Consider the following 23,841-nt stretch of genomic DNA (forward strand, 5'->3'; position numbering starts at 1 on the left):
AACAATATTTTCTTCTTATACCTCAAGAGATCATGTAGCACATAGCTTCTTGCAGGCCACCAGTCTAGACTAAAGATCTAGGTTTATAAATCAACAGCAAATAGGTAGTGGCTGAAGCTCTGCAGTTGGATAAAATCACATGAGGGGAGTGTGGACGTGGAGAGAGAAGAAAGCGCCAAGGATGGAAAATTGGGAAACATCAATATTTAAGAGTTGGACGGAAAGAAATAAGCAGGAACGATCTGAGAAACTGGGCAGGAATTGAGGGGAGGTAGGAGGAAATATGGGATAGAGTAGTCTTAAGGAAGTCTGGGGTGAAGAGAGTTTCAGCAAATGTAAAGACTGAAAAGGAACCATTGATTTGTATATGGGAAGGTCATTGGTAATCAGCTGAGAGAGAAGAAAATTAGATAATACACTGGCTTCTATGTACTAGAAAAGAGGGAGCCATGAAAGATTAATAATAGGGGAGGCACGGATGACAGCTGAATGCAAAGAAGATTCGTTTGGACATTTGTATGTAAAGTGGATTAGAGGGACCAGAGCCTGAAGGCTGAAGGCCTGCTAGGATGTAAACCCAGACCAGGTTGACCAGAGTAAGAATGGCCTCAAACACATTGCTTAGGAGAAATGGAAATGACCTAGTGACCAACTCAATACGGAGACATGGAAAAGAAGAGAAAACTGACTCCCAGGTTTTGGGCCCTGGAAGCTGGGAGAAGGGAAGTGCTTATTAAGACCACTGTTTGGTGAGGTTCTGATGGGTAAAGTGTGTCTGGTGGGGTTGTTCAGGAATGCTTTCTGGAGAAGGTGCTGTGAGAATAGCAATCCCAAAGTGCCTGGTCTTCTGTCCCAGGCTCCTCCCACACACCTAGGCATATGAGCTCTCAAGTTCATAGTGCCACACCCCCCTTCCCCGCAGTGCCAAGGATGTGTTCATGACTGGATGGATGGTGTCCTAAAGACCCTCGGACCAGCCAAACCAACTTTAATCTGGTGCACGGGGGCTATGAGGTTGTCGCTGAGGGCAAAATGAGCTGCTCCTTCCCATGCAGGGTCAGCTCTGTGATGTGGCCAGCAGCAAAGGTTCTATCAACTGGCATTGAAGCAGGACACAGCAGGGCCACAGTGCAGCTCATCTCCAAGGCAACCACACACACGGCTGACAGTCAGCATTTGCTGGAACCATACTCAGCCACGGACATGGCCTTCATCTCTTGCCCACCTCCCAGCATCAAGAAATGTGATAAAGAAAGAGAATGTAGTGGATTTCTTTAAGCACTTGAAGAAGGAGGATGCTGATCTCAACAGCAACAGTGTAACTAAATAATGACCCTCCACTGTGCCCTACCCCCGAGGGCCTCCCTGCAGGATTCTGGTCCACTTGGCTTATTGCCTATGTGAAAGAGGACTGCCCCTCAGCGCCCTCCCTGCAGATGCTCCATGTCTGCTTCTCTCTCAGGGTCCTCATGGGTTGGATGGGGTTGGATTGCAAGACAAAGATGATGAAAAGAATTTGGGAAACTGTTCCCTCGGACCTGGATGAATCTGGGCGCCAGGAGGCAGGAACACCATGTTCCCAGCAAATCTGGGCCTGGCCTCAGGCTGGACCCGGTGCTCTCCAGAGCCAGGGATTGCAGTGGACTCTGGATGCTGGGGAGGCCTCCCTTGGGGGTTAAGAGAGCCCCTGGGCTTCCATGATGTTTCTCACTAGAGACAGTAACGGGGGCATCCACCCACCTCCTCACCAGGAACAAAGGCTACAGACCCAGCTGCCTCTGAACTGACACATCCGCCATCAAATCATTTTAAAGATAAAATAGGAAACTATGAATCTCATAAAAAGGAGTTGAGCAGGTCCTGATATTTAAGCCAAATCACCAAGTATAAACTAGCCATATGATGCCTTGGATACACTTGTGTGGCCTATCCTGAATTTTGGGGGCATCTCAGAGGGTGGGATTCACTTAACCCTTAGTGAGCCTCCACTCTGCACCAGGCCCACCCGCTGAATCTTGGAGGATGAAGAGGAATAAAGGAAGATGGGGAAGGTGTTCCAGGCTGAAGGAGCAGCAGGTCCAAGGAACCAAGTGAGAGAGAGCATTCTAGGCCAGGCCAGCAGGGTTAAACACGCAGTCAAATTTTAGATCAGTCTGGCCACAGCGGAGTGGGGAGGAGAGCGGTAGTACCAGCTGGAGAAGTAAGATCTAGCCAAGATCGTGATGTTCTTATGTGGTGGGGGAGGCTTGGGTTTTATCCAGAGGGCAGTGGGGAGCCACTGAAAGATTTTAAGCAGAGAGGAGACATGATCAGATTTGTCTTGGAAATGTAGCAGGGTGGTTTGTTAAGAATGTAATGTGGCAGAATAGCCTATTGAGAGACTAGCTGTGTCTTGTTTTCTCCATTGTAGGCTCCTCGGTAAAGAATGAAAGGTATTTCCACCCCTCTTCCTCCTCACTCCCACCCCAGCAGGGAAGCCAAGCCATCGTACATTTGAGACCTGGGCTTTTCATACGCACGGGGAGAACTGACAATATCTGTGTGTTTTATGGCAAAAAAACCAGGTTGCCAGGCCAATCTGCCTGTTTGTTTTAGAAGGCTTTGGTCAAGCCAGGGAATGTCGAGGTTGTGCTGAGAGTTAAGGAGGGAAACGACTAGATTCAGAGAAGTTATAGGATGTGTGGGGTCTTCCAGAGAAGCCGAGGTCTCTAGCCCTTGGGTATGGGGGCTAGGAGAGGATAGAACCACGACAGTCTCCCAGGATTCCAGCAGGACTAATAGGAAGATGGATGGTGGGACTAGTCACTGAGTGGAGAGGAAGGAATCCCCAAAGATCTGGGCAGCAAACAGCTATAGGCATGTAACCGAGCAGGACCCTGTGGGGCCCTCCTGGGAACAAAAGCCTTTCTGTGTCCCCTGGTTCTTATTTGCAGGATAAAATCTTCAGCTTCCTAGACCTCTCTGAGTCCCAAAGAGCAGATTCAAACAGTTGCTACTCAGGGAAATAAGGGAATGCAGAAACAAAGAAGGAGCAATCCATAAATACAGTGCAGGGAATTAAAGCAGGATCTTGGTACCTCATCAAGGGATATACGTAACTATATCTTTGAGTTCTTCTACAGGAACTTAGGTCCCCCCCTAGGTGGAGGATGGTAACTTCAGGCTAAGCACAAGATTCCTGGAGCACCACCCTGTGACCTCACTACCAACCAATCAGAAGAAAGTCACACACTCTGCAGCCCTCATCCCAAATTTTGCCTGTAAAAACTTTTCCCTGAAAACCATCAGGGAGTTCGCATTTTTGGAGCACAAGCCACCCATTCTCCTTGCTTGGCCCTGCAATCAACCTTTCTCTGCTCCAAACTCCAACATTTCATTTTGTTTGGCCACACTGTGCATTGGACACATGAACTTGCGTTTGGTGACAAGCACAGAGCCTAGACTCCCACTTCAACTGGGAGCTGACAACCCTGGGGAGGGAGGAAATCTCGTGGCTGCCCTGCTTCCTCGGTCCTGTTGTTTTCTCCTGCCTGGGCAGGGCATTGACCAGTAAGAGGATCTCCAAAGCCAGTGCTGAAGGGAGCTGACCCCTCCCTGCACCAATGGGAAACAGCCGAGAGAGCTCTGACCTGGGACTCAGGTGCAGTGTGAGATGGAGCACATCCCATGGACTCTCAGGCCTCCTTCTCCTCGTTGGTAAGACAAGTGTTTGGACCTGATGTTCCACGCAACTCCTGCTAGCCAGCACATTCTGTGAGGCTGTGTGGATGCTCCAGTGCCAGATGGAGCAGAATGCATCGTCACGGAGCAGAATGCACGGAGCTGCCTGGGGACATGGCCAGACACCCCCCACCCCCACCCGCAGCTCCCAGGGTCAGCAGGGAAGGATTCTTAGAGAGCGAGCTTGAAGCCTGGCCATGGGTCCCTGGATTGTAAGTAAATTGAGGGCAGCCTCCGTTCTCTCCACTGCCTCCTTCATCTCCTCTGCTGGGTGTAGGAGGGCTGCCTGGCATGGGGCAGGCTCTAGTTCCTGCTCGCTGACTGGCCCAGAAAGCAGACCAGTGTTAATACCCCTTACTCTGAGCCCACAGCTTCTTCCATGCTTCCCGCCACTTCTCAGGGATACCCTTACAATAAAAAGACACTTTCAGAGGCTGTGGCTCATTTTCCGTTCCCTTTCCCAACCAATTCTCCTCTCCCTCCCTGCTCTATTAACCATAAGTCTTTGCTTTCCTGATTGCTGAATTCTTTTCTGATTACCTTCCCCAGGGACTGAACTCCCCTGAGAGAAAAGAGACTATTTGACCTGTGGTCTGACGCCCTGGAGGGATGGGAAGGGAAGAAGTTAATGGCAAGAGAACTGTAACTAACTTTTGAGCAAACTCTCAAGGGCCAGGCTTTACAATCTCCATACAGAGGATAGCATATGAGGGACTGTTATCCCCATTTTACAGATGAGGAAACTGAGTCTCAAAGAGTGAAATAACTTGCCCAAGATCACAAAAGCAGTACGTAGGAAAGAAAAAAAATACTTTTCTCTACCCATTAGTTCTCCAGCTGCTGGGTCCCCGTAATTAGACTGGCCAAAGACAGATTGACAAGAGAAAAACAAACAAGTGAATTAATGTGTACGATATGCATGCATACACGGGAGCACCCAGTGATGAGTAACCCTCAGGAGTGATTAGAACTCGGGCTTCTATACCATCTTAGGTTACACAAAGGAAAAGGGGGCTTCAGGGGGAGTGGGAGGAGGCAAGTTATGGGAAGGTGGCCAGCAACAATATGGTAAGCAGAGCTGTTTAGTGACGTTAGTGATGCAGTAAGTCAGTGCCTTCTCCACTGAATAATAAGAGCTGTTAAGTCTCCTCTTCCTGCTATAGGAGAGGGAGACATTTTCACAAGTGGAAATTTCCTTTCCAAAAGGAAAACTTGTTCCCTGTTTCTAGAGTTTTTCCTGCGTCTGCTGATTCTTAATGGATCTTAACTCTTTAATAAACCCTATGCCAAAGAGGCATATTAGGAGGTGGTATATTCAACCACAAGTCAGCATTTAAGCCCAAATATCCTTGGCTTTCTTTGTATTTCCCTTCCAGTCTCTCAAAATCTATTTATTGACCATCTACTTTGTGCCAAACACTGTTCTGTCCCTGGGGAGTCAAAGACAATGAAGCTATGTGTGCCCTTCAAGCACCTGCAGGATGGACAGGAGACAGACACATAAACTGAACAGTGAGATGAGTGGTACTCCAGTCATGTACAAAGTCTCACAGGACCTCAGAGCAGGGACAGGCTAAGCAAGGCTTTCCAGGAAAAGTGACATCTCAGGGGGTCCCAGAGGATGAGTTGCAGTCTACCAGGCAGAGTAGGGGTCAGTGTGTGTGAAGGTACCTGAGCGTGACAGCATGCAGCCTGAATGGGCTGAATGAATGCCTTTGCACCTCCTGGGCAGGGATGCTTCCCCTCCCACACCCCGCCCCCAACCTGTGGATGCCAGGACCAGTGTAAGGTCAATGTGATGCCCTTCCTAGCCCCTTCCCAAGAGGCCTGGGCTCTGCCCCAAAGCCTGGCTTCCTGGGGGATGGCTCTGCCAATGCTGGATGCCTTCCTGATAGCCACAGCCCCCTCCTTCAGCGGATCTTCAGTTTAGCTAAACAGCTATATCCTTTTGGGTTTGATACCATCTAATTGGTTGTAGCTAATCTCATATTAACTCTCCGCGAAGAAGCTACAGGGCCTCTCCCCCCGCTCCCTCACATCCCAGCTCCTACAGACGCTTCTGTTATCGTGTTTCTGAACCGTCACAACCACAGACAGGCAAATTTACATATAAATAACCTGCCAACACAGGAGGCTGCAAGAGGCACCTGGTAACGACTCTGTTTATTACTCTGGAGAGAGAAGGGGAGCAAGAAGGTCTTGTGCGCTGGGTGGCCCAGGTGGGATGGCTACATTGCCACCCGCTGATTAGCTGAGAAAGAGTCAGTGACCCTCAGACTGCAGAGGAACAAGTGTAACTCCCTTAACAACTCCTCTTTGGAAACCCTGCACCGTGCAGCCCAAGGCCTGAGATTGTAGGACCCACCAAGGCTGGGGCTGCCTGGAAGTTCATTCATGCAGCCAGGTATGGCCCTGGGCTTGGTGCAGTGGGAGGTGTGCAGTAGAGGTCCTTGAAGAATAGACAGACTTTGCCTGGGTGGAAAGTAGAGAGGGAACATTTCAGGCCAGAGGGAACGAGGTCAGTTTAGTGAGCACATTGTTGAGTGGACTATGGGGGTTGCGGGGCAGAAGATCTGAGAGATAAAACTGGAAGAGCAGCAGAAGGTATGGCAGGAAAGGTAGGCTTGAGTCGGCCTCTGGGGTCCCTACATGACTAAGCTGTGACTTTACCTCCTAGACCTCAAATGTTTTTAAGTACCATCAGTGGGGGCAGCTCTGGGGGCTGAAGCTATAGCTGCTGAAACCTCCCTTAAATGTGGACTGGCCTAACGGTTCCCTAAGAAGGCCCGGTGGGATCACCCTTAGCTGTGGTCTGACATCTATTAACACACCAGCAAGTCTTTATGCAAATCAGAGTTCACACCGCACAGAATGGGAAAGTGGGGGTCAGCGGGAGTCTGGAGTCTTGGAGGAGTCAGGGGTGAGAAGAATGGAGTCAAAAGGCAGAAATCTATGATTGGAAAGACCAGGCAAGGCAAGGGGACTGTTGGGAAAATAGAATTAGAAAAAGGGATCTTCTCCCAACCCAGAAAACCTCTCCACAAAGGTAGTGGAGACAGAAAACAGTTTTCTCATTGGATGAGCATTAAACCAGAATGCGATGAGCATCATAGGCAATCCGCTAAGAGATGGCACAGACAGAATGAAATCTCACCCCCTTACACAGAGGACGGGAGATAACCCTCCTTCCCTCTACCCTCCTAGGTTCAATGGCTGGGGCCTGAGAATCAAACTGATAAGAGACAGATTAACAAGAGAAAAAAGCTTTAATGACATACACACGCACAGAAACCCACCAAGAAAGTGTGGCTTAAAGAGGCAGCCAGAATTTAGGGGCTTATATATTATCTGAGGCCAGAAAAAGGAAAAGAGGTTTGGGGTTGGGGGGCGTGGAGGTGAAAGTTATGGGAAGGTGACAAATGAAAGTAGGGTAAACTAGGGTTGTTTAGTAAGATTTGTTATGCAGATTTAAGTCAGCGCCTTCTCCTTTGATAAGAGCTGTCAAGAGTCTCCCTTGCTACTGGAGGGAGACACGTTTACAAATGGAAGTTGCCTTGACAAAAGGGAAACCTATGCTCTGTTTTTAGAGCTTTTCCTGCATCTGTTGTTCCTCGAAGGCTTTCAGCTCAAAAATGATCCATATGCCAGAAAGGCATATTTTGGGGTGACATATTCTGGCCCCGCCCTTGATAGCCAAGCGGATATAATCCATTACAGGCATAGCCATTGTTTGTACATCAAGATAAGCAAGAACTAGTCCCTGCCTGAGAGATCTTGTCAGCACCATTTGTCACACATAGTTCATCCTGCCTTTACCTGGCAACTGGGGTGACATCTGCTTTAGCTTACTGGCTTTATCTAGAGGAAAAACAAACTCATAACTATGACAGGAGGAAGCTTTGCCAATGGGAGAAAGGCTCCCACCAAAGTTAGGTGCCTACCCTCCCATGGGAACTGGGACAGCGGGCGCTATCTCTCTGGTTGTTTGCATTTCAAAAAGATGGTCTTGGGTCCTTGGGGAAATACCTACATTGTGAGACTGGTTAGAAACTTACTTAACCATTATAAAGATTTATGTACATTTGGAAAGGACAGAGAAAACAATTCTGAAATTAAAAGGAGGGGGAAGGATGTCTCTCTCCTCCCTTAATTCCCTTAAGAGGATTAAATCTCTTAGTTTAATTTATATTCACCCTTCCGGGACCAATGGGCTCAAAAGTAGCTGGGTCCTCATGGGAAAAACGCTGAGCGCGTCGTCAGACCTGTTCCAATCCACCTCTGCCTTGTGCTAACTGGTGGACAAGTCGACTCTTGTCTCTGCGTTGGTTTTCTCATCTTTGAAATGAGGATTATAATTCCTACCTCATAAGGTCTTGAGGGATAAATGAGGTAATATTTTAAAGTCACCTGGAACACGGCAGGCACTCCGAAATATTCATCTTTAAAATTAAAGTATATAATATCATCAGGGTTGGAAGGGTGGGATGAAGAGTAATTCACCAAATCTCCAAATCCTGAACCTGGGAGATCCCTTTGACACCTACATCAGATGGTTACAGGGCAGATCAGAGGGGAACGCTCCTCAGACCAGCTGGGAATAAATTCAGGGAGCTCAGTTCCCTAAGAAGTGTCACAGTATGAAAATACAAATAGGTTAGGGAAGGGTTTAGGACACTCATGAACGCTAGCTCTCAACGGGCTGTTAGGGAAGTGGCAGGTGTTGGGACATGACTCTGATGTTGATAGCTTCTAGGATAAAGCCTTTCCCGTGAAGTGGTCTGGGAAAAACTGTCACAGGCGAGCTCTGGCCAGACAGATGTATCACGGGTTTGGACTTAGAGGATAATTCTTCTATTTCTGTGCTCCACATCCCATGGGTCCCCCGTATCCCCCAGGACGACAGGCTGAATTTGCAGTGGTACCCCTCTACTGCTCCCTTGCCAGTTCTGCCACAAGGCAGCATCCTTCGCCCCCCACTCCCAGCCCCCGCAGGACACTTGCCCACTTGTGCTCCTGCAGGGCCACTTCCCTTGAGATGGGGGAGGAAAGCACAACACAGACAGCCACAGTGGTCAAGTGTTATGTCCCCCTGCACTCTGCAGGCCCCTACCCTCTGCACCTGTGGGGGCTGCCTTCCTGTTGCCATAGCAACCAGATTCCCTGGCAGGGCACATGGGGGCCCCCAGCGGTGATCTTGGGGAGCTGCTGATGACATACGTTCTCAAGATGGCTCTGTTTCTCCCAAGGCCAGGTGGCACAGCCCCAAGGTGAGACTATCGCATTCACCAGGAGACAGTGTCCTAGAGTGAAACCATACTCTTTGGGGTTTTGACTGTTTGAGGCTGGGGAGAAGCTGGGAGGAGCGGCAGGCCACGGTGACCCAAGGCTCCTGGGGATTTTCCCAGCTTGCTTTGCTGAGTTGACCCCACCGTGACCAGCACCTGAGGAGAGTCTGGAGCTGAAAGGAAGAAAGCCCCCCCGCCCATCCCTCCCACCTTCCCACAACCCTGACGTCCTGTCCTCACCCAGAGTCAGAAAGTGGCTAGGATGGGCCAGCCAATCACGCTGGGTGGCAAAATCGGATGTGAGAGCGGGCGGGTGGGGAAAGAGACCAGCGGGAGTGACAGCAGGCAGTCGATGTTCCCCTGGGATGGCTGCGGTGGGAGAGGGGGGGCTGGTGGAGCAGATGGCATGATCAGGGCAGGGTGAGGGCGGGTGAAAGAGCCCACGGGGAGGGCTAGAGCAGCGCTACGCCGGACGCTGAGAGCGGCTCGGGAGGGATTGAAGCCAGAGACGAAGGATTTGCTGCAGAGCCTGATGGAGCACGGGGGACACTTCGATGCAGGAGATAGCCGGCCGCGGCCCCGGGGGCGGGGGCGCAGGGGTGGTTTAGCACCTTGGAAAACCGGAGCGGCAGGACCGGTGCTTCGGGGGACGGAGCCGCGGGGCTGAGCCCATCCATCCCGGCCGAGGGCGCAGGACAGCGTGGAGACGTTCGGAGCTGGCTCCGGAATGAAAGCCCGCGAGCACATTTGGCCCGCAACATTCAAAGTTCAAGGCAGCTTTTCTCCGGGAAAAGGAAATGTGGTTCAAAGAGAACATAATGAATTGCTGAAATAAATGGCTAATTGGTTCCAAATAGCATCGGAAGCTCAGAGAGCGCGCGGAGCAGCGCGGCGGGCACGCAGCCACCTCGCCGCTGCTGGACAAGCCCTCTCGCGTGTGCAGGGTGTCATCGGGCTCAGCCCCAGAGTCAGCCCCAAAGCCAGAAGCCTCAGACAGCAGCCTGCGCAGACTACAGCTGCTCCTTAGCTGTCTGGACGGCCCCTATGGCCATCACTGGGAGGCCTGGTGGCATTAGGGAAAGAACTAGGCATCTGGAAACAGCCCCTGAGGGATTCAGTCCAGGCTTTGTCGCTGCCGCCTTAAACAGCTTGATTGGCTTCTCTGAGTGCCAGTTTTCTCAACTATAAAAGGTGATAAAACCAAACTAATCCTACCCTGACTGGTCCCAGGGCTTTTTCAAGAATCAAATGAGAAAAGGTTTTTTTTTCACATTTTTCACAGAACTAGAACAAAAAAGTTCACAATTTGTATGGAAACACAAAAGACCCAGAATAGCCAAAGCAATCTTGAGAATGAAAAACGGAGCTGGAGGAAGAAGGCTCCCTGACTTCGGACTATACTACAAAGCTACAGTAATCAAGACAGTATGGTACTGGCACAAAAACAAATATAGATCAATGGAACAGGATAGAAAGCCCAGATATAAACCCATGCACATATGGTCACCTTATCTTTTATAAAGGAGGCAGGAATGTACAGTGGAGAAAGGACAGCCTCTTCAACAAGTGGTGCTGAGAAAACTGGACAGGTACATGTAGAAGTATGAGATTAGAACACTCCCTAACACCATACACAAAAATAAGCTCAAAATGGATTAAAGACCTAAATGTAAGGCCAGAAACTATCAAACTCTTAGAGGAAAACATAGGCAGAACACTCTATGACATAAATCACAGCAAGATCCTTTTTGACCCACTTCCTAGAGAAATGGAAATAAAAACAAAAATAAACAAATGAGACCTAATGAAACTTCAAAGCTTTTGTACAGCAAAGAAAACCATAAACAAGACCAAAAGACAACCCTCAGAATGGGAGAAAATATTTGCAAATGAAGCAACTGACAAAGGATTAATCTCCAAAATTTACAAGCAGCTCATGCAGCTCAATAACAAAAAAACAAAAACCCAATCCAAAAATGGGCAGAAGACCTAAATAGACATTTCTCCAAAGAAGATATACAGATGGCCAACAAACACATGAAAGAATGCTCAACATCATTAATCATTAGAGAAATGCAAATCAAAACTACAATGAGATATCATCTCACATCAGTCAGAATGACCATCATCAAAAAATCTAGAAAAAATAAATACTGGAGAGGGTGTGGAGAAAAGGGAACACTCTTGCACTGCTGGTGGGAATGTGAATTGGTACAGCCACTATGGAGAACAGTATGGAGGTTCCTTAAAAAACTACAAATAGAACTACCATATGACCCAGCAATCCCACTACTGGGCATATACCCTGAGAAAACCATAATTCAAAGAGTCATGTGCCAAAATGTTCATTGCAGCCCTATTTACAATAGCCCAGAGATGGAAACAACCTAAATGTCCATCATCGGATGAATGGATAAAGAAGATGTGGCACATATATACAATGGAATATTACTCAGCCATAAAAGGAAACGAAATTGAGTTATTTGTAGTGAGGTGGATGGACCTAGAGTCTGTCATACAGAGTGAAGTAAGTCAGAAAGAGAAAGACAAATACCGTATGCTAACACATATATGTGGAATCTAAGAAAAAAAAATGTCATGAAGAACCTAAGGGTAAGACAGGAATAAAGACACAGACCTACTAGATAATGGACTTGAGGATATGGGGAGGAGGAAGGGTAAGCTGTGACAAAGTGAGAGAGTGGCATGGACATATATACACTACCAAACATAAAATAGATAGCTAGTGGGAAGCAGCCGCATAGCACAGGGATATCAACTGGGTGCTTTGTGACCACCTAGAGTGGTGGTATAGGGAGGGTGGGAGGCAGGGAGATGCAAGAGGGAAGAGATATGGGAACATATGTGTATGTATAGCTGATTCACTTTGTTATAGAGCGGAAACAAACACACCATTGTAAAGCAATTATACTCCAATAAAGATGCAAAAAAAAAAAAAAGAAAGAAAAAGAAAAGGTTATGGTACAAAACTGGCAATGGTACCCGTTAGACACTAACCTCCATGAGAGGTCTGTGGGTCTGTTTTGGGGTCTGTTTTGCTCACTTCTGCACACCCTGCTTTTGACATAATGCCTGGGACAAGAATTTATTCAACGTTTTGAATAAATATGGACTATTCACCACCCCACTGGTACCCCCGGTCATTTGCAGGTGGACTGAGTCTAAGAAAGTTAGGGGTCCAGCCCAGGGGTATTTGGTGCGATACTGCCCTAAGCCAACCTCAAATGCTGTTTGGATTGACCTTCATTTTGAATTAACTATATAGCTCTGTTGTCCAGGAAGATGGAAAATGGGGAGCTATTTAAAGTTTAATGGAGAGGGAGGCCCATGAACTAGATTTCCCCTCCTTGGTCCAGGAGCCCCTGAGTCAGGAGCAGAGCTGGGCTCCTGCCCCGGGAGCTCCCTGTCTCCTGTCCCTCTTCAGCTTTCTGATTCACAAGCAGAGATGGGGAAGGACGGCGTCACTCTATGATCACCGTACTCTATTCAGTCTGATAGTTGGGGGCCACACAGAACATCAATCATCTTAAATTGCATACACATTTTACATTAACTATAATTTAGATATAACTAGGAGTTAAATTAAGTGGCACTTGGCTAGTTGACATGTTCTACAGACATGTAATCAAATATTTATTGATTTTGGAGTTTTCTTTTGGCATCATGAGGCCAAGTAATTGCTTGAAAAGTTCAGAGGACCCAGGCACCCAAGCAGCTGGGGAAATGAGAAGCAGTGGAGGCGCCAGGACAACCCATGTTCCCCTAGAGAGGGGAGAAGCAGCCTGGCCTTTGGCTTCAACACTTTTCCAGGAAATAGGAGACCTGCATCTGTGCCCAGAAACAGCCACTATATGCTGTGTGATCTTGGGCAAGCTGCGTGACTTGTCTGGGCTTCAATTTGGGAGCCCTTGGAATAGGGCTTGAGAAACGGGGATGGAGTCTACAGGGGAAGATGGTCACCAAGGCTTCTCTCCCCCAAATCAGAAGGTTTGCTCAGGGCAGGGTGGTCTGGGCACCTGGAAACTAAGCTGACGGTATGCTTGTTTCCCCCTGGGTGGCAGAGACCCTTTGCTACATGGGGTGAGCTAGCCCTCCCCCTACAGTCCCTGCAGACCAAGAAGAGGCCCAGTCAGACCCCAGCCCATTACACTAGCTCCCAACCTCCCCCTGTAAGTCAGTGACAACAATGCCAAGGACAGAGTCCTTGCTTCATAGTGGTTTCTTCCCAGCACTGTGGGGTGAGAAAGAGGAGGGAGTAACAAAAGACAACATTTACTCAGAGCTTACTGTGGACCAGGCACTGCTATAAGCATTTTACACATATTAATTATCATATTTAATTCTCACAAAAACCCTAAGATGCAGGTACTATTATCATTCCTATTTTACAGATGAGGAAACCGAGGCATAAGGTGAGAAGTAGCTTGCTCAGGGTCATGCAACTATAAAACAGCACTGTTTCCGCTTTCAGGGAGCTCACAATTTAAGCAATGCGTAAGAGTGAATTGAGCACCAGCCTTGTACTAGGTACTATGGGAGATAAGTAAGAAGATAAGATTTTGACCCTGCCTTTCAAGGAGTCTGACTTGGAAAGTACGACAACAAATCGCTAAAATTCCCTGAGACAGAGACCCATCTGCCTGATCATGATTCCATCTCCAATACTGGCATGGTAAGCTAAATACATATTTCTTGAACGATTTATTGGAACAAATATATGTGTTAGTTTTCTATTGCAATGTAGGGTCTTTTTTCTGATGCCAAATGTGTGTTTTCCCACACCGCAACCAATGCTGCAGTTCTGACACCAAGATTGTCCTACAGTTCAGTCCTGTTCTGACACTAAGTACCCGGAGTTAGCATCAGACCCCGCAGTTCTAAGGGGGTAGTTGCACGAGACTGCCCCCACTTCCGATCCCAATCACGAGTCCTGGGGGCCTCCCGTACTTCCGACTGCCTGGCTATAAATCAGGGGTTCTCCCAACCTCCTCTCAGGCGCGATAATTCCATAGAATGACTTGTAGAACTCAGAAAAACATTTTATTTATGTTTACCTATTTATTATAAAGGACACAACTCAGGAACAGCCAAATGGAAGAGCTGCATAGGGAAAGTTGTGGGGGGAGGGGTGGGGGGCAGGGCTTCCATGCCTCCCGAGGTGTGCCAGCTTCCAAGCACATCACTATATTCACCAACCTAGATGCTCTCCAAACCCTATGGATTACAGGTTTTGGTGGAGACTTCTTTATCTAGGAGCTATTGATGAAATCATTGGGTATTGGTGATTGAGTTTAATTACCAGCCCCTCTCTCCTCCCTGGAGGTTATCAGGATAGAACTGAAAGTTCTAATCTGATGATACAGACTGGGTATTTCTGGCCATCTACCCTCATCCTGAAGCTATCTGTCCCCCTCCCCACCCCATATCCAACCCAACTAGAGTCATTCAATTAGCACACAAGACACTCATCACTCAGGAGATACTCTGGGTTTTAGGAACACTTTGCTAAGAACCTGGTACAAAGATCAGATATGTATTTTTATTATATCACAGGCAACTTGCAGCATCATCACCCTGCAGTCCTTAGAGGGAGGACCAAGTGTGGGCTGAGCTTGGGTTTCTCCAAGATCTCCCCAATGCACATCTGTGGGCCACTCCACAGACCCCAGGCTTCCTTCGAGTGGGCTGTTTTCTGGCCAGCCCCATCCTGCACACCACCTTCGTAAGCAGGCCTTTAGAGAAAGACCTGGAGAGACAGAAAGGAGGACAAAGATACTCTCCCATCTTCGCTGAGCCCCTTCATCGAGGATGTAAACATCTGTTCCCCTCCATTTTCCAGGCTGAATTTTTGTGTCTCAAAAGCAGGACCCACAGCCCCTAGTTGCAGTTTTTCCAGGAGCTCACCTGGTCTGGACTCAAGAAATGCATGATGAGAACCTCTCTCCATCCTCTTCCTACCCAAACAGGCAAACATCCCATCTCCCCAGAGGGTGGAGAGACCAGAACAAGCCTCTGGGAGCGTGTGGACAGAGAGATGAAAACAAACGTGGCCTTTGATGATTTTCCTCTCTGGAATTTATAAACCAGCACAGTCTCTGAGTGAAATCTGATCCACGTAGTCCTGATTCATTTGTACATTGGGAAAGGGTTTGTGCGTAAGAGAGAGGGAGATCCCAGGGCCCCCTTTTAATTGATTTAACAAATTCCTTTCAAGCTTTTATTTTTTCATTATGAAGGAGAAGTTGCTTGTTCCTAAACCACACACATACGTACATGCACATATAAATACACCCCACTGGTTTCAATACCCCTCCAAGCCCTGAAGACTGAAATACCCCCATGAATCAAGAGTTAGGGAACACCTTTCCACCTTCCCCATTTAGCATCTGCTGGGAAATGGCCCAAAAAGGAGTCTAGGAAGAATTTGCCAGAACCAGGAGGACAGGGACAAAGTGCCACTCCTGCCCTAGGAAGCCAGCAGCATCCTCTTTTAGCTGGCTCCAGGCCTACCTCTTGAGTTTGGGTTTAATTTTGGTTTTGGTGGGAGGGCCCTGGGCTAAGAATATAGATCCAAAGGAGGTGGGGGAGCTCTGTGACAGGTCTCCCATCCTCTCTGCTGGGCAGAACCTTCCAGAGGCATCCACAGCAGCTTTTCACGTGCAATGCCAGACACAGCATGAGGTAGATGGAGAAGAAATGGGGTCCAGAGAGCTCAGCTGTGGCTCCAACTCCCCAGTTACTGGCTGTGTGACCGTGGTCAGGTCACTTAACCAATGAGCTTCATTCCCTTGCCTGTACAACGAGTATAATGGAATCTGATACCTTACTGGAACAAATGGGAATGGATTGAAAATGCTTTTAACCTGCCAGCTCCTATGCAAAGGTGAGCTATAGCGGAACTTCTCAGATGGTGTCAGTAATAGTCCTATTTGCAAACGTCTTCAGGAGAAAGACTCTTGCTGCTCTCCCCAGGAACAGCTGCCCTTGTCTCACAGCTGCTTGCCAAGTCCTTCCTTACATCCACCTGCATTCTTTCTGAAACAGCTACAGTTTAAGTTGTAAGTGGACCTGAGCTTGGTGAGGTGGAGGAAGGCAGGATTCTGGGAGCACCCCCGTTACCCCAAAAGTCACAGAGTGGAGCCAGGCTGCCAGAAGTGTCTCTCCAGTTTCCTCATCAGAAGGAAGGTCATCTGAGCAGCTTTGACTGTTTTTCAAATCAATGGGTGTGAAAATCCACCCAGAACTTGGGTTATGAAATGTGTCATTTTTACCTGTGAAATTTGCACCCACTGACCTCATATCCTCCCTGAAGATGGGGAACTTTCTCACCTCCTCCCTCCAATTTAATGTGCATCTTATATGCTGGCAGACCTCAGACCCATCTGCATCTCCTGGAGCCATTTCCTTCCACTTAAGAGTTAATGATGGCTCCAGGGAGCTGGGCTGATGGGAACAGCACACTCACCCCAGGGAGGGGGTGGGGTCGTGCTCCTTCTCTCTCGTCCTTTCAGGACCTCACCTAGCACACACAGAGGCTCCAGCGCTCCGAGATTTGCAGCCTGCCTCTGTACGCACCCACAGTTCAATCACGCCACCCTGCCTATGAGCAGCAAAATGGATTTTCTCTCCTAATGACTCCCTTAACTGAGCTGATGGCGGCCCTCCCTCAGGGCCCCGTGGGTAAGAGTGCTGGAGAATGTTGACCCCCTCGCCTCTGTGCCCCTTTCCCCTCCTCCCCTATGTCTCTCTGAAGCAAAGGTGCCCAGGTGGACACATTCCCCGGATGTGCCCAGAGCTGAGAAGGAGGAAAGAGTAGGCTGAGTGACAGGAGGTAGGCTGCATGGTCGCCAAGGCCTGTCCCTCTCCTGGCAGCTCCGTCTCAGTTCCATTAACCTTGCTCTGCATGTGCTACGTTAATGGACTGGGAAAGACAGATCCTGACCAGAGGAAGGGTCTGCTACTTGTTGCCAATCTCAGCATTGACATGGGTGCTCGGAGGGCTGCCTCGTGGCCTGTGTCCCCAGCTGCCTGACTTCAGAAAGGAGGGAGCAACTCCCACCCCTATCCCCCACCCCCCAGGGCTATGTGATGGGCAGCTGAGATGCTGACGGGTCTGGAAGGCAAAATGGTAAGCTGGGGGACTGGAGTCAGGATAGAATGGGCTGGGGCTTGGCCTCAGGCTGTCCCCTGTTTAGAACCACATGACCTGGTTGAACATGGGGTTGGGCACCAGACAAGGGCAACCAGTTCATAGGCTGACCGGAGGCCTCTGAAATGACCAGGTACAGAAAGCAATTAGCTCAACCAATCAGGCTCTCTCTCTTTTTGGAAAAGGAAAGAATAAAGCCACTGGCAGGCACAGGAGAAGTAAGAAGCCACAGAAGAGAAGGCAGATGAGTCCCGTCGGTGGTAGAGTCTGGAGGGGAGAGTCACAAACGCTGGCTGCTGCGGGTCCTCGGAGAACCACATCCTGAGAGCTACCTGGGACTCCCACCTCACCCCGTCTTCCTGTCTAAGCCCCATGCCACAGCTTCTGTCCTGAGATGTAATCATGAATATCCTTGCAATAAATCCCCATGCTCTGGACAGGCTCCTGAGAAGCTGGGGAAACAGCACGGTGTGTCCTAAATTTACCTGATTAAAAATCACACAGGCAGTTAAACCTACAGACCCCTGGGTTCCTTCCCAGACCACTGAATCTGTATCTCCAGGGTGGGCCAGGATATGCACTTTTTACAAACACCCAGGGTGGACTTATGGCAAGTTAAGGAGACCCTGGTTTACTCCCATCCTCCTGTTCCTTCTGTGTGAGTCAGGTGAATTGAATATGCAGCACCACATTGCTTAAAAAAAAGAGGGAAAATGCCCATTTTGGGGTACAGCCAGGCAAAAAAGGCAGTTACACAAATTTCTTATCCCCTCCATTCATCCCAGCCCCAAGATAAGATATTCTAACAGTTGAAACAGTTTCCCTCAGGATGGATATGATATCAGTGACACTTCCAGGACCTTGAATTAGCTCCTCTGGGCTATCATCTTCAGTGGTAGAAACCACTGCATTAACCCTGGCTGTTCCCAGATATTCATTTTTCTCTTCTTCTGTGGTAATAGAATTTTTAGCTGGACACAGAGCAGCCCCAAATAAAGAATGTATTTTGCAGCCTCCCTTGCAGCTAGATGTGGCCATGTGACTAAGTTGTGACCAATGGGATGTGAGCAAAAGTAATGTACACAACTTATAGATCAGGGCTTATGGAAAAGGCGTGTGCCCTTTCTGCCCCTTTTTTCCCTTTCTATACTCGTTGGAATGCAGAGCTGGTGGTGAGACATCTTGGACAACACCAACAAGGTTTCTCCACAGAAACAGAGCCAATAGGATGTGTGTGTGTGTGTGTGTGTGTGTGTGTGTGTGTGTGTGTGTGTGAGATATGTATATGTTATATATTTATTTTATATATTCACATACTCACCTTTATATATACAGAGATATAAGGAATTGACACACTATTATGGATGTTGACAAGTCTGAAGATCTGCAGTTGGCAAGCTGGAGACCCAGGAGACCTGATGGTACAGTTCCGGTTCGAATCTGAAGGCCTGAGAACTAGGAGAGCCAATGGTGTAATTCTAGTCCAAAAGCCAGCAAGTTCAAGGCCCAGTTCAAATCTGAAGGTAGGAAAAGACCAATGTTCCAGCTTGAAGGCAGTCAGGCAGGAGGAATTCCCTCTTATTTGGGGGAGGGCCAGCCCTTTTGTTCTAGACAAGCCTTCAACCGGTTAGATGAAGCCCACACACATTTGAGAGAGCAATCGGCTTTACTCAGTCTGTCGATTTAAATGCTAAACTCACACAAAGCACTGCCACAGAAACACCGAGAATATTGTTGACCGAATATCTGGGCACCCCATGGTCCAGTCAAGTTGACACATAAAATTAATCATCATGAAGGGCAACTCCAGCGATGCCAGAGCAGCAAGGTAGAGGGGCCTGGGTTCCTATACCATGGAGCTACTATTCCAGTCCAGTTGCAGAAGAGAGAAATAAACTATTTTGTATAAGCCGCTATTATTTTGGATTTTGTTATAGCACTACTGCAGCTGAATCCATATCTTAACTGTAGGGTTTTAGTGCAATTTTCAACCAGCGGTATGTTCAGCACAGTTGTCCTACTTTATGGCAAGGCTCAACCCCACCCCTCTAGAAGATTCCCACACATCCCTTCTGTCCATGAGAGCAGGTCCTGCACCTCACAGGTGCTTGTTCTGAGGGGCAAGACATCAGAAGCAGGTGCTGACTCCCACTGGCTTATGCAGTGGCATCCTAGCATACTCCACACTCAGAGTGCATTTTTTAAAAAGTCCTTTCCTCTATTCAACAACGTTATTTTCAGTAATAATCATGAAATAAACAAATAATAATAATGGCCAGAAAAGAAACACAGTGAAAATGTTCTTTTATTAAACCTCATATATATAAGCATGCCAATAAAAAAATAAAAAGTAATATTTTAGGTAAATAATTTTCTAATGATTAATAATTGAATTTTAATAAAACCCAAGCATTTGCAAATGGCACAATTTAGGCAATATTAAATTGCACCAATGATATTATATTTTATATCTTGGAATCATTCTTTAGCGTTAAAACAATTAGTACTTTTAAAAGAAAAATAAATTTTAATTTTAAAGATATTATTTAAATTAAGCAAAATATTTCACATGTGAACGAAAATTTGCACTTAGCCAAACAAAAACGTTACAATTCATGACTTGCAGTTTGTTTCATTGTTTTAAATTTTAAACACAAATAAAAATTCCAAGTGGTCACATAAACTGAAATAACTCAAGATCTGGGCTCTTCTGTAAAATTGCTGTGCTGTCACTGTTGATTGAGAGTCTACTGTTTAAGTGCAGGAATATGTCATACCCCAGGGGTTGGAGACAAACTCCACCTGAAGCAAACTCAATCCCAAACAATTATGAACTGACCTGTAAAACTGAGTCCATGTGTGTCAAGAGGCGACTGAACACTAGAAATTCTCCAAATTAACTTCCATGTGCATACAGTGTTTATTAAAGAATACGTCATAAAATTGTGCTAATTTGAAGCTTACATTTATTTATTTATTTAGATATAACTGACATATAACAGAGTATTAGTTTTAGGTGTATAACATAATGAATTGGTGTATATATATATATATATATTGCAAAATGATTATCAGAATAAGTTGAATTAACATCCATCACCATACATAGTTGTAAATTTTTTTCTTGTTGGGGAAACTTTTAAGATCTACTCTCTTAGCAACTTTCAAATATGCAATACAATATTGTTAATTATGGACACCATGTTGCACATTACATCCCCAGATTTATTTATCTTATATCTGAAGGTTCATACTTTTTGACCACCTTCACCCATTTTGTCCAACCCCCCAACCCCAAGGCTCTGATAATCACCAGTCTGTTCTCTATTTCTGTGAGTTCATTTTTTTCAGATTCCATTTATAAGTAAGATCATACAGTATTTCTCTTTTTCTGTCTGAATTATTTCACTTAACATAATGCTCTCAAGATCCATTCATGTTGTAGCAAAGGGCAGGATTTCTCTCCTTTTGTAATGGCTGAATAATATATATATATGAATAATACATGTTTATACATTTTAAATTCAATCATCCATCAATGAACACTTGTTTCCATGTCTAGCTGTGGTAAATAATGCTGCAATGAACAGAGGAGTGCAGATATCTTTTTGAGATAGTGATTTCACTTCCATCAGATAAACACCCAAAAATGGAATTGCTGTATCATGTGGTAGTTCTATTTTTAATTTTTTGAGGAACCTCCATACTGTTTTATATTCCCACCCACAGTGCACAAGGGCTTCCTTTACTCCACATCCTCACCAACACTTATTATTTCTTGTCTTTTTAATAATGGCCATTCTAACAGGTGTGAGGTGATATCTCATTGTGGTTTTGATTTGCATTTCCCTGATGATTAGTGATGTTGAGCACCTTTACATGTACCTGTTGGCCATTTGAATGTCTTCTTTGGAAAAATGAAGAATTTTTTCTCCCATTCCATAGTTGCCTTTTCATTTTGTTGATGATTCCCTTTGCTGTGCAGAAGCTTTTCAGTTTGGTGTAGTCCCACTTGTTTATTTTTGCTTTTGTTGCCTTTGTTTTTGGTGTCAAACCCCCAAAATCATTGCCAAGACCTATGTCAAAGAGCTTACCCCGGGCTTCCCTGCTGGCGCAGTGGTTCAGAGTCCACCTGCCGATGCAGGGGACACGGGTTCGTGCCCCGGTCCGGGAAGATCCCACATGCCACGGAGCGGCTGGGCCCCTGAGCCGTGGCCACTGAGCCTGTGCGTTCGGAGCCTGTGCTCCACAATGGGAGAGGCTACAACAGTGAGAGGCCCGTGTACCGCAAAAAAAAAAAAAAAAAAGAGCTTACCCCATATGTTTTTTTCCTAAGAGTTTTATGGTCTCAGATCTTAGGTTCAAGTCTTTAACCCATTTTGAGTAAATTTTGTGTATGGTTTAAGAGAGTGACCCAGTTTCATTCTTTTACATATGACTATCCAGTTTCCCCAACACCATTTATTAAAGAGACTATCCTTTCCCCATTGTATATTCTTGGCTTTTTTTGTCATAAATTAATTGACCATATACACGTGGGTTTATTTCTGGGCCCTTTATGATGTTTCATTGATCTATATGTCTGTTTTTATGCCAATACCATACTGTTTTGATTACTATAGCATTGTAATATAGTTTGAAATCAGAAAGCATGATGCCTCTAGCTTTGTTCTTCTTTCTCAAGATTGCTTTGGCTACTCTGAGGCTTACATATACATTATTAACACTCAAAAGTAACTGTTGAAATTATTTAGAACTTAGGCCAACAGGAGACTTCCCAGGGAGTATTTTATCACCAATGTTTAGAATTTCCACTGCATGATGGTACTAGAAAGCTGACTGATTTTTAGTCGGTGTTGGTGTTTCTAAATTCTCTGCAGACAGCATGCATCCTATTGCCGGCATCTGGGATGACCACTACCACTGCCCCACCTTACCACACCACAGTTTTTTGCCCTTTAATCCCCTCTTTAGATGTGAGGACCTAACTATTTTTGGCTCAACTGCTTTATCTTCCTCTGGAAGACAAAGTTGGGGCACACAAGGACCCAAAACACTCTAATTTTCAGGTCTTGCCAACCAAAACACATGTGTATTTGTACTTTGTTTTAAATGGTAATACTCGCATTATAGGTATGAGCTGATGGTTAATTGCCCTTCTTTATTAGCCAAGGTGAATAACCACAGCAACGTGCATTAGAAATGACGGTATACACTCTGGCAGGAGCTTGAGTGAGTTTTTGTTAGAAATCAAAAGAGCCTCGGGAGGGCAAGAGCCCTGATTTGGGCTGAGGAGCCCAAAGTGGTGGGTGAGGAGCAGTGGAGACACAGAAGAGTTGGTGGCTGAGGGTGGGGGAGGGGGCTTTGATGGGACATGGCACCCAGGAGACAAGTGGGACAAGCAAGGATTCCAGTGTCAAGGAGCCAGCCATTGTCAATAACAAAAGCTACTGTTTAGCTTTTTTTTTTTCAATGTTTCTCTTTTTATGTCCCTAACAACTCTTCAAGATGAGCTCAGGAAGTTAATTAATATTTGTCTAAGGTCTCTCAGCTAGAGAGGTGGGATTTGAACTTATGGCCTTGCCACTTCACCACAGGGCCTCCAACACCAGTTCCTATGCTACCCTGTAGTTCAGCCCGGGCACTGGGACCCGGAGGTGGCCTCCAGGGGCCAGGCACCGTGACTGGGTCATGGAAAGAGTGAAACTGGCATGACTCCGTGTGCCATGCCAAGCATGAGATTTGAACACATGCCACAGCAAGTGCCTTGTTCTCAGATCTGAGGGGCAGGCTAGGGCCTCATTGGCAGCCAGCATAACTTGAAGCAGAATCCCTGGGCAACAAGGTGGAACTATTAATTCCCTCCAGCTGGGCTCAAGATTCATCTGAGACGGGGCTGTGTCAGGACTTGGAGGGACGCTGAGGCCTGGAGCCAGACCCGTCCAGGTCGCACTGGGTCTCTTCTCTCAAGAACACTGTTGAGAGCACTGAACCACACAGAGTTCCAGGTGAGGCCCCAGATGTGACAACCACATGGCCTCTTAAGAAGCCCCCCACCCCGAGAGGCGGACCTGGGCGAGAACAGGAGGAGGGGCATCTTCCCAGTGAATTTCAAATCACAGAAAAACTTTTGGATTGATTTTTTGAAGACTGAGAAGACCAAATGCCTGTACTTCTTTGTTTCTGGCAGCAAGGGCCTAAAACGACTCAGGAATCTTTCACCATCAGCATCCTTATCTACGGCACCAGTGTTCTATTTATTCAACAATTACCTGTCGAGGGCCTGTTATGTGCCCGGCACTGTTCTGGGCATGGACAACTCGAAGTGAACAAAACAGAAACTCCTGGCTTTGTAGAGCTCAGTGCTAATGGGGGAGAGAGATCATAAACAAACAGGAAAATATGGGAGTGAAAAGTGCTATGGAGAAACCTAAGTCAGCTAAGGTGGATGGCATCAGGGATGCTGTTTCGATGGGGGGGGGTGAGCGCAGGTCTCTGTAAGGAGGGAGCTAGTTGCCAAGTACCCCATTTCCTACCTCCCCAGCTCAGGTGTCAGGCCAGATCTGAGCACCTGTCACTCGGAGTGATGAGCAAAAAGGACCTGTCTCCTAGTTTAGAGGCACAGTGTGGGGACACGGGGACAGTGAAGAGACAGCCACTGCCTTC

Source organism: Globicephala melas, chromosome 8 (assembly GCF_963455315.2).
Source record: "Globicephala melas chromosome 8, mGloMel1.2, whole genome shotgun sequence".
Lineage (NCBI taxonomy): Eukaryota > Metazoa > Chordata > Mammalia > Artiodactyla > Delphinidae > Globicephala > Globicephala melas.